Consider the following 13,508-nt stretch of genomic DNA (forward strand, 5'->3'; position numbering starts at 1 on the left):
TTCCAAGGTGATACCTTAAGCATAACCATATCACCTTCCTCAAACTCTAAAGGTTTTCTTCTAACATCCGCATTGCTCTTTTGTCGACTCCGGGCTGTTTTCAATCGTTGCTGAATCTGGATGATTTTATCGGTGGTTTCTTGGATAATTTCTGGACCTGTAATCTGTTTATCCCCCACATCACTCTAACAAATCAGAGACCTGCACTTCCTACCATAAAGTGCCTCGAATGGTGCCGCCTCAATACTAGAATGATAGCTGTTGTTGTAGGAAAACTCAGCTAATGGTAGATGTGGATCCCAACTGCTTCCAAAATCAATAACATATGCTCGTAGCATGTCTTCGAGTGTCTGAATCGTCCTTTCACTCTGCCCATGAGTTTGTGGATGATAGGCAGTACTTAAATCTAGACGAGTTCCCAACGCTTCGTGTAATGCTTGCCAGAATCTGGAAGTAAATCTGCTATCACGATCAGAGATAATAGAGATTGGTATACCATGTCTAGAAACAACTTCTTTCAGGTATAATCGTGCTAATTTCTCTATACCATCCTCTTCTTTTATTGGCAGAAAGTGTGCTGACTTAGTAAGACGATCTACTATTACCCAAATCATATCATAACCACCTGCGGTTCTTGGTAACTTAGCAATGAAATCCATGGTAATGTTTTCCCATTTCCATTCTGGGATTTCAGGTTGTTGGAGTAGGCCCGATGGTTTCTGATGTTCAGCTTTGACTTTAGAACAAGTCAAACATGCTCCTACATATGTGGCTATATCGGCCTTCATTCCTGGCCACCAAAAGTTTCTCTTGAGGTCTTGGTACATTTTCTCCGCTCCGGGATGTATTGAATATTTGGTTTTATGTGCTTCATCTAGTACCACTTTCCTCAAATCTCCATTCTTTGGTACCCAAATTCTTTCAGCTAAATACCTGGTTCCGTCTTCCCGAATATTAAGCTGTTTTTCTAATCCTTTGGGTATTTCCCTTCCAAAAATTCCTTCCTTCAAAACCTCCTGTTGTGCCTCTTTTATTCGAGTAGTAAGATTAGTATGAATAATCATGTTCATAGCTTTTACTCGAATAGGTTCTCTTTCCTTTCAACTCAAGGCATCGGCTACCACATTCGCTTTCCCCAGGTGGTAACAGATTTCACAATCATAATCATTTAGCAGCTCAACCCATCTACGCTGCCTCATGTTTAGTTGCTTTTGATTTAAAATATGTTGGAGACTTTTGTGGTCGGTGTATATGATAAACTTGACCCCATATAGATAATGTCTCCACATCTTTAATGCAAAAACAACGACGCCCAATTCCAGATCATGTGTGGTGTAGTTTTGTTCATGAATTTTAAGTTGTCGAGAAGCATATGCAATCACCTTCTTCCATTGCATAAGAACACACCCAAAACCGATTCTTGATGCGTTGCAGTAAATAACAAAATCTTCCATTCCATCAGGTAACGATAAAATAGGTGCGGTAGTCAACTTCTTTTTCAACAATTGGAAGGCACCCTCTTGTTCGGAAGTCCATTCATACTTCTTCCCCTTATGTGTCAAGGCAGTTAAAGGTTTGGCTACTCGGGAGAAATCTTGAATAAATCTCCTATAATAACCGGCTAAACCCAAAAATTGACATATTTGCGTTGGAGTTTTCGGGGTTTCCCAATTTTTGATGGCTTCGATCTTGGCGGGATCAACTTTGATTCCATTACTACTGACTACGTGGCCAAGAAATTGTTCTTCATTTAACCAAAAAGCACACTTAGAGAATTTTGCATAAAGCTGTTCTTTTATTAACAATTCTAACACAAGTCTCAAGTGTTGTTCGTGTTCTTGGTTATTCTTTGAATAGATAAGAATGTCATCAATAAAGACAATAACAAACTTATGTAAATATGGACTACATACTCGGTGCATGAGATCCATGAAAACTGCGGGTGCATTGGTTAGACCGAATGGCATAACCATGAATTCGTAATGGCCATAACGAGTTCTGAAGGCTGTTTTTGGTATATCGTCTTCTTTAACCCTTAGTTGATGATAACCCGACCTTAAGTAGATTTTGGAGTATACGCTCGAACCTTGGAGTTGATCAAATAGATCGTCGATTCGGAGTAAAGGGTATCGGTTTTTGATGGTTACTTTGTTCAGCTCACGGTAATCGATACACATGCGAAAAGACCCATCTTTCTTTTTAACGAACAAAATTGGAGCTCCCCATGGTGACGTACTCGGTCGGATAAAACCACGTTCTAATAATTCTTGTAGCTGACTTTGTAATTCTTTCATTTCGGTGGGCGCAAGTCTATATGGAGCATGAACTATTGGTGCGGCTCCTGGTACAAGATCTATTTGGAATTCAACTGATCGGTGTGGAGGTAGTCCCGGTAATTCTTCCGGAAACACCTCAGGAAATTCTCTTGCAACGGGAACGTCATCGATTTTCTTTTCTTCTTTTTCAACCTTCTCTACGTGTGCTAGTATGGCATAGCAACCTTTTCTTATTAGTTTGCGCGCCTTCAAACTACTGATAAGATTTAATTTGGCATTACCCTTTTCTCCGTACACCATTAAGGGTAACCCGTCTTCTCTCGGAATGCGAATCGCCTTCTCATGACAAAGAACTTCGGCTTTTACCTTGGACATCCAGTCCATTCCAATAATTACGTCGAAGCTTCCCAATTCCACCGGTATTAAATCAATTGCAAACGTTTCGCTAATTAAACTAATTTTTTGATTTCGGCAAATTTTATCAACCTTAATTAGTTTACCGTTTGCTACTTCAACTATACACTTTTTATCCAAAGGCGTTAACAGGCAATTTAATTTGGCACAAAATTCTCTACTCATATAACTTCTATCGGCACCCAAATCAAATAAAACATAAGCAGGTGTATTGTTGATAAGAAACGTACCCGTAACAAGCTCCGGGTCTTCCTGTGCTTTCTCCCCATTAATGTTGAAGGCTCTCCCACGGCCTTGCCTATTTCCATTCCGGCACTGGCTCAGTTTTCCACATCCATAGCAAACAACGCCTTTATTATTTGTTCCAGCATTAATTACTCCTTTGTTTCTATTTGGTCCGTAGACTTAACACTTTGCCGCAATATGGCCATTCCTATTGCACTTGGTACATAATTCTCTACAAAACCATTCCGGATGAAACATATCACACCTTGGGCATATAGTCCTTTGCTTTTAGTCGTCGTTGTTGTTGTTGTTAGGGTTATTGTTGTTGAGACGTTTGTTGTTGTTATGGTTGTGATTGGGATTGTTGTTATTGTTATTATTATTGGGATGGTTGTTGCGGTTATTGTTACGGTTGTTGTTGCGATTATTGTTGTTATTGAGGTGGTTGCGATTGTTGTTGTAATTGTTGTTTTGATTGTTGTTTTTGTACTGGTGACCCTGATCACCGCTTTCCTCCTACTTTCTTTTCCCCTGTTTCATTATGGCCTCCTCGGCCGCTTCTTTCTTTATCCTTCCTGTAATTTGGCCTATCAATTTGTGGGCTATACGGCTCGCTTTCTGCATTGTTGCAGGGTCGTTAGCACCTACATGCTCTTGGATTCGTTCCGGCAACCCTTTTATGGATGCTTCAATTTTTGCTTCTTCGTCCTCAAATGCTCCAGGACACATTAAAGCCAGTTCATTGAAACGTCGCTCGTAGGTAGTGACATCTAACCCTTGGGTTGTCAGTGCTTTAAGCTCTGCCTTGAGCTTGTTGATTTCGGTTCTGAGACGGTACTCTTCCATCATCATGTGCTTGAAAGCGGACCATGGAAGTGCGTAGGCGGTATTATGTCCTACGTAATCCATGTAGGTATTCCACCATGTCAAAGCAGTACCCCTGAAAGTATGTGTGGCATACTTAACTTTATCCTTTTCTGCGCAGTTGCTGATTACGAACACAGCTTCAACCTTCTCTGTCCACCGCTTTAGTCCAACGGGTCCTTCGGTTCCTTCAAACTCATTGGGTTTACTGGCCATAAAAGCTTTGTAGGAACATCCTATCCGGTTGCCATTGTTTCCTCCACTGCTGGAGCCCGATTGGTTATTGTTGTTCATTGCATTCACCACTGCAGCCACATTTGCAGCGAAAGCTTGAAGTTCTTCTGTGTTCAATTATTGTTGTCTAGTAGCTGGAGGAGCCATTTCCTTCAAAAATAGCCGAATGAGTTAATCATATAGAATTTTTAGAAGTAGCCAAAAAGTATTTTGTAGCTTAATATGAACTTATTATTATAAAAGCCTTTTCATCATATTAGCGTTTTATAACTGTAATAATGTTCATACTTAGCAGCTAACACATAAATTAACTACTAAAATTCTAATATGAAAAACTATGGTAAGTTATTACGTTACTACGTTAGGGGTGTTCATTGGTTCGGTTTTCGGTTTATTCGGTTCGGTTTTTTCGGTTTTGAAATTCTAAATATTAAAACCAAAAACCAAACCGAAACCAAATTCAAATATCAAAACCAAAACCGAACCGAAAACCAAATTTGAATTCGGTTCGGTTTCGGTTAAAACCAAATTAACTTACACATCGATTTTTTTTTTTTTACTTTTTTCTCACGATGTAAATAAACATTATATTATTAACTTTGTAAGTATCATACTAATATATACAAATTTTAGAAAATAAAATAAGCTTATATAATATCATAATACAATACATTTTATATCAAAAAATAAACAAAACCAATACCAATAACAAAACTAAAACTTTCTCTGTTTTAGTCATAGATAAACTGTTGTAAAGAAGTGTATATAAATTTGATTGATTCAACGTGCACACACACATAAATTGAACTGAATAGCAAATTGACTTGAAAAATGTGGAGTTAAAAGGAAAATTATGAAATTAAAGATTAAAATAGGATTTCAATCCAAGTAAACCGAATTTGACTTGAAGTGTTTAAATATCTATTCAAAATCATTTCTCGTACATGTATACAATAATATAAATAACTTAAAATATTTATTTAATATTGTATAAATTGAATTCAGTTTTATATTCGGTTTTCGGTTAACCAAATTAAAAAATTTCAAAACCGAAAACCAAACCGAAAAACCGAATTAAAATTCGGTTTCGGTTTTTCTCGATCTGAATACCATTTTTCAAATTCGGTTTGGTTTTTTTCGATTTGGTTTCGATTCGATATTCGGTTTAAATGGTTTCAAACCAAATGGTGCACACCCCTATACTACGTAATAATAAGTTGTAATAATAATAATAAACCTTCCATGCTTATTCTTATTATTATACAATCATAAGGAAAATTACATTGCGGATTTTCTTACAAACTTAGACACACAATATAATACATATTTCACAATGCATGGAATACAGGATAGCTGCCGATGGTTCAAGAACGGCGAGATTTCTTAGATGTTGACGTTGTTTTTCTCGGCCAAACGTTTGGATTTTTGTTTGGATAGTTCTTTTTCCAATTCCTCCCAATTGGTTCTTTCGGCTAATTGTTTGGGAGCAAAACCAACAGTCATTATACGAGCGGTCATTTTATAAACTGGTCTCTTAGGTGGTTCAGGTGGATGATCACAAACATTTTAGGTCATAATAGGTTCATCGGGTTTGGGATAGGGTATAACAGCCAAAGATTTTCCCAAATAACGTTGTGGTTCGGTAATTTCCACAACTTCTTCAGGATCCTCTTCTTCGGGATCTTCTTCTGGATCCTCTTCTGGAACCTCTACTGGCAATTGTGAATCTTCCCAATTTTCCCAACAATTTTCTACTTTAATGGTAGCACCAAAAGTTAACTTTTTCGTTGGTTCATAAGTTGTGTGCTTTGACTCAGCCTCGAATCACTTGATAAGTAAATGAAATCTGAATCACTAGAGATGTTTATATGATCGGATGAAGTCATCTATCATATAATAGCAGGCACATTAAGAGAATGATATATCTTATAATATTTATATGTTAATAATCTTATGTTTTCAACAATTATATTAAGCAATCATTTTTAAAACAATTACGGTCGAAGTCCAGACTCACTAATGCATCATAAATCAGTTAGACACACTAATGAAAAATTTTCTGATTCTCTAAGACCAATGCTCGGATACCAACTGAAATGCCCCGTTCATATTAATTATAAACGTTTCATATTAATTGGTTTCTTTGCGAGGTTTTGACCTCTATATGAGATGTTTTTCAAATCTTGCATTCGTTTTTAAAAATAACCATAACCTTTATTATTGAATAAAGGTCTTAATGACATAATTTAGATTGTCTATCAAAGACAATCTCCTCAAATAAATAAGTTTTTACACAACCCATTACAATATGATCAAATATATTACAACAAATACTCCGAATGCAAGTTTAAACAATATAAACAATTATGCAGACTCCAAATCTTGACCTTGGGTTGGCATACGACAGCGGAAGCGTTTTTAATATTCACCTGAGAATAAACATGCTTAAAACATCAACAAAAATGTTGGTGAGTCATAGGTTTAATTTCTATATAATAATCATAATATTTAATAAGCCACAAGATTTCATTTAATTAAATGTGCAGGATCATTACAACTGCAAAAATCATTCATACGATGAGTCGCCTGGTAACCGACCTTAACATAGAGCGCTTAAGATATCTGGCATCATACATTCCACTATTCAAATGTATGACAAGGACCCCTCGAAGTACTAAAGCATTTCCACTATTCGAAAATGGGGGTGGTTGGTGCCCGTAGATCTACCTTTAGGATTCACGTCAATTAGTGTTTTTCACTAATTCTTAGGTTACCAAGCATAATAATAATAAGTACAGATATCCGGTATAATAAAACAATCGTAGAATGTAGTTCCATGAACTTGTGCTTATTTTGTAAAACATTTATAAATTTTGCATGTATTCTCATCCCAAAATAATTTAGATAGTAAAAATGGGACTATAACTCACTTGTGATGATTTCCGAATAGATGGTGGTAAGACTTGGCCTTTGACAAATTCACGAACCTAATAATAATATTCTTGTGTCAAGATATATATATATATATATATATATATATATATATATATATATATATATATATATATATATATATATATATATATATATATATATATATATATATATATATATATATATATATATATATATATATATATATATATATATATATATATATATATATATATATATATATATATATATATATATATATAATTAATATTCCATACTTATGATTCTTGTGATAATTTTAATTGTCCATTGTTAGTAGTCCAACGTTCGTAGTCCAATAGTCCAATAGTCCAACAGTATGAATATGTATATAAATATAAATGCGTATATTGTGTTAGAATTCACTAACACTATAATATATTGTCTTAATATAATAAGACACATAATATACATGTCTCAGGCTCGATCACAACTCAAAGTATATAATATTTTGGAATCCACTTCGACCCACAGCTAACTCGAAATTACTGCTAATGTTGTCTTATAGTTCGTTCCAATAATATATATAGAAGAAATCAAAATGATATGTCAAAACGCTGTATACGGATCCACGATGATTAAGTCATATATATATATATATATATATATATATATATATATATATATATATATATATATAATATATATATATATATATATATGGTGCCTTACGATCTTTATTAAGACTATAATATATTGTCGTAGAACTTAATCACGACTATTATAATTGTATTTTCATAAGTTCGAGAACAAGACATGTATAAATACATGTAGGATACAAGGTAAGTTAGCTAGGATAAGGTTACCATCCATTTTTATGAATCATGTCCGTAGCTAAAAATTAAGAAAAATATCCAATTTTGTTTTACCCATAATTTCTTCGTTACAAATCCGTTTTGAGTGATTCGAGTTTCCATGGTTTCATATCGAACTCAACATTATTAATCTTAATAGAAAATGTATATGTTTATAGTCAAAAATACAGCTTAGGTGTCAAATAAGAGAAGATAATCATATCCGTCGTAAGAACGACATCTTGATGACCCTTTTGAAAAACATACTTCTACTTAGAGTTTAACCATGAATTTTGGATATATTTCATATCCATATAAAATAAGATTTTTCACCAAAGGAAATCTTTTAATTCAAAGTTTAAGATAGGTTTTTAAAATTAAACCCAAAACAGCCCCCGTTCGACTAAGACGGCGTATATTCGATTTTAAGGTGTTCTTCGTGTTTACAAGTTTTATATCCTTATGTTAGCTTGACATATAGTCATAATACATGTGTTGAAGTATTTTAAAAGTAAAGTTAGAATGATTAAGTTTATTTACAAACATGTTTAGAAATAATCTAAACTATGTTCTTGTTGTTATTAGTTATAACTCAAAATAAGATAGCTATATGAATATGAATCGAATAAAATTATGAATAAGGTTACTACCTCAAGTTACTTGGATAAAGCTACTGGAAAATATAGGAAATAATCTTGGAATCAAAAGTATCTTTGATGGCTTGGAAACTCTTGAAGTATGAACATGGAATGAACAAGAGTTCGAATAAGAATTCTATCTTGAATTAAGATAGTTATAAGTATATAAATTGAAGCAAAGCTTATATATGATTCTTACCTTGATTAAAGGATGAAAAGCTACAGGAAAGGAAGTATAATTCTTGATCCTAAAGATTGGTGGAGTTGGATTGAAAGGTTGGAAGTAAGCTAGTAAACTTGAAAGTATTTGTGAAGTGTTCTTGATGTGTTCTTGAGTATTGATGTTTCTTGATTGTAATTGAAGCTAGATTGACTTAGATGATCAATATTACTGAAGTAGAGACGTTCTTGAGTGTAGAGAGAGTTAGGATGGAGAAAATTTGGATTAGAAAATCAAGGAAATGTGATGTGTGTGTTGTTTGAAAAAAATGTCTAATGCTTAGTCAATATAAGGTTACTAGTTTTTGTTTTTATGCATAAATATCAAGTATAAGTTAAAACCAGTCATGATCATGGTTTATGATTCATTCATGGCTGATCATTGGAGTTTACTATTGGTATGTACCAATAGTAAATAATCTAGAAGCTGTGTATTGTACGAGTACAAATACGGTTGCATACGAGTAGAATTGTTGATGAAAATGAACGAGAATGTAATTGTAAGCATTTTTGATAAGTAGAAGTACTTTGATATGTGTCTCGAAGTCTTCCAAAAGTGTATGAATACATCTTAAAATACTACATGTATATACAATTTAACTGAATCGTTAAGTCACCGTTAGTCGTTACATGTAAGTGTTGTTTGAAACCTTTAAGTTAACGATCTCATTTAATGTAGTTAACCCAATATTTATTATATCTAATGAGATGTTAAATTATTATATTATCATGATATTATGATGTATGAATATATCTTAATATGATATATATACATTAAAATATCGTTACAACGATAATCGTTACATATATGTCTCGTTTCGAAATCCTTAAGTTAGTAGTTTTGTTTTTACATATGTAGTTCATTGTTAATACACTTAGTGATATGTTTAATTGTCATTTATCATGTTAAACATTGTGTATCAATATCTTAATATGATTCATATGTATTTAGTAAGACGTTGTTATAACGATAATCGTTATATATATGTATATAGTCTTGAAGTCTTTAAGTTAGTAATCTCATTTTATGTATATAACCAATTGTTGTTATAAGTAATGAGATACTTAAATATCATTTTATAAAATCATAAGTATATATATATATATCCACATATACATCATTATATAATTATTTCGAGTTATGACGTTCGTGAATAGTCAGACAAACTGGGTGGCCAAACATTTGTATAAAATTCATTTCAAATAACCAAATCTTAATGAGTTTGATATATATATATATATATATATATATATATATATATATATATATATATATATATATATATATATATATATATATATATATATATATATATATATATATATATATATATATATATATATATATATATATATATATATATATATATATATATATATATAATATTCCATACTTATGATACTTGTGATAATTTTAATTGTCCATTGTTAGTAGTCCAACGTTCGTAGTCCAATAGTCCAATAGTCCAACAGTATGAATATATATATAAATATAAATGCGTATATTGTGTTAGAATTCACTAACACTATAATATATTGTCTTAATATAATAAGACACATAATATGTATATTGTCTGAAGCAATCCGCGACCCATTATATACATGTCTCAGGCTCGATCACAACTCAAAGTATATAATATTTTGGAATCCACTTCGACCCACAGCTAACTCGAAATTACTGCTAATGTTGTCTTATAGTTCGTTCCAATAATATATATAGAAGAAATCAAAATGATATGTCAAAACGCTGTATACGGATCCACGATGATTAAGTCATATATATATATATATATATATGGTGCCTTACGATCTTTATTAAGACTATAATATATTGTCGTAGAACTTAATCACGACTATTATAAATTGTATTTCCATAAGTTCGAGAACAAGACATGTATAAATACATGTAGGATACAAGGTAAGTTAGCTAGGATAAGGTTACCATCCATTTTTATGAATCATGTCCGTAGCTAAAAATTAAGAAAAATATCCAATTTTGTTTTACCCATAATTTCTTCGTTACAAATCTGTTTTGAGTGATTCGAGTTTCCATGGTTTCATATCGAACTCAAAATTATTAATCTTAATAGAAAATGTATAGGTTTATAGTCGAAAATACAGCTTAGGTGTCAAATAAGAGAAGATAATCATATCCGTCGTAAGAACGACATCTTGATGACCCTTTTGAAAAACATACTTCTACTTAGAGTTTAACCATGGATTTTGGATATATTTCATATCCATATAAAATAAGATTTTCACCAAAGGAAATCTTTTAATTCAAAGTTTAAGATAGGTTTTTAAAATTAAACCCAAAACAGCCCCCGTTCGACTAAGACGGCGTATATTCGATTTTAAGGTGTTCTTCGTGTTTACAAGTTTTATATCCTTATGTTAGCTTGACATATAGTAATAATACATGTGTTGAAGTATTTTAAAAGTAAATTTAGAATGATTAAGTTTATTTGCAAACAAGTTTAGAAATAATCTAAACTATGTTCTTGTTGTTATTAGTTATAACTCAAAATAAGATAGCTATATGAATATGAATCGAATAAAATTATGAATAAGGTTACTACCTCAAGTTACTTGGATAAAGCTACAGGAAAATATAGGAAATAATCTTGGAATCAAAAGTATCTTTGATGGCTTGGAAACTCTTGAAGTATGAACATGGAATGAACAAGAGTTCGAATAAGAATTCTATCTTGAATTAAGATAGTTATAAGTATATAAATTGAAGCAAAGCTTATATATGATTCTTACCTTGATTAAAGGATGAAAAGCTACAGGAAAGGAAGTATAATTCTTGATCCTAAAGAGTGGTGGAGTTGGATTGAAAGGTTGGAAGTAAGCTAGTAAACTTGAAAGTATTTGTGAAGTGTTCTTGATGTGTTCTTGAGTATTGATGTTTCTTGATTGTAATTGAAGCTAGATTGACTTAGATGATCAATATTACTGAAGTAGAGACGTTCTTGAGTGTAGAGAGAGTTAGGATGGAGAAAATTTGGATTAGAAAATCAAGGAAATGTGATGTGTGTGTTGTTTGAAAAAAATGTCTAATGCTTAGTCAATATAAGGTTACTAGTTTTTGTTTTTATGCATAAATATCAAGTATAAGTTAAAACCAGTCATGATCATGGTTTATGATTCATTCATGGCTGATCATTGGAGTTTACTATTGGTATATACCAATAGTAAATAATCTAGAAGTTGTGTATTGTACGAGTACAAATACGGTTGCATACGAGTAGAATTGTTGATGAAAATGAACGAGAATGTAATTGTAAGCATTTTTGATAAGTAGAAGTACTTTGATATGTGTCTCGAAGTCTTCCAAAAGTGTATGAATACATCTTAAAATACTACATGTATATACAATTTAACTGAATCGTTAAGTCACCGTTAGTCGTTACATGTAAGTGTTGTTTGAAACCTTTAAGTTAACGATCTCATTTAATGTAGTTAACCCAATATTTATTATATCTAATGAGATGTTAAATTATTATATTATCATGATATTATGATGTATGAATATATCTTAATATGATATATATATACATTAAAATATCGTTACAACGATAATCGTTACATATATGTCTCGTTTCAAAATCCTTAAGTTAGTAGTTTTGTTTTTACATATGTAGTTCATTGTTAATACACTTAGTGATATGTTTAATTGTCATTTATCATGTTAAACATTGTGTATCAATATCTTAATATGATTCATATGTATTTAGTAAGACGTTGTTATAACGATAATCGTTATATATATGTATATAGTTGATGTTATGCGAGGTGTATATAAAATAATTATTAATTTTAGCAGGAAATACTATTAAATACGATACAATTTTACACAAGATATTTATTTATTTATAGAATGGATATACTTAAACCTTGCTACAACACTTATAGGCAGTGTACCTAATCGTACAGTAGTGTAGTTTTTAGTAAGTCCGGTTCGTTCCACAGGGAAATCTTTAAACAAAGCTCAACGCTATATTAGTTTACTTTTATTAAAAATACAAATATATATATAAGTAATATTATTATTATAAAGGGGGGTTTTTACCGTTTAATGACCGGTTTGTCGATTTTAAAACTTTAGTCGCAGTTAAAACCTAATGTAAAATATAAAATAAATACAAGACTTAAATTAAAGCGTAAAGTAAATAACGATAATGAAATTGCGAATAATAAAAGTGCGATAAAATAAACTTGCGATAATTAAAAAGTACGATAATTAAAAATGCAATTAAATAACAATAAATAAAAGTACGATAATTAGAAGTGCAATTAAATATAAAATAAAGGAAATTAAATATGAAATAAAAGAATTATGCTTATTTAAACTTCCGTAATCATGATGTTTGACGTGTTGATTTTAGTTTTATGCCCATGGGTTAATTGTCCTTTGTCCTGGATTATTTAATATGTCCGTCTGGTTTTTGTCCATAACAGTCCATCAGTCATAAATATAAAGTGCGAGTGTCCTCATCAAATTATTCTTATACCCGAAGTTAAATATTCCAACTAATTGGGGATTCGAATTGTAACAAGGTTTTAATACTTTGTTTAATGAATACACCAGGTTATCGACTGCGTGTAAACCAAGGTTTTACTACTTTGTTAACAATTACACCAATTACCCTTGAATGTAATTTCACCCCTGTTTTAATTATTCTAGTGGCTATTAATCCATTCCCGTGTCCGGTTAAATGAACGATTATTCGTACATATAAATACCCCGCCCATCGTGTCCGATTGAGTGTATATGGTAATTTATAGGGACGCCCAATTGTAAATCTTTATATTAACATTAACAAACTTTCATTTAGTTAAACAAATATAAAGCCCATTAATAGCCC

This window comes from Rutidosis leptorrhynchoides, chromosome 2 (assembly GCF_046630445.1).
Source record: "Rutidosis leptorrhynchoides isolate AG116_Rl617_1_P2 chromosome 2, CSIRO_AGI_Rlap_v1, whole genome shotgun sequence".
NCBI classification, from domain to species: Eukaryota; Viridiplantae; Streptophyta; class Magnoliopsida; order Asterales; family Asteraceae; genus Rutidosis; species Rutidosis leptorrhynchoides.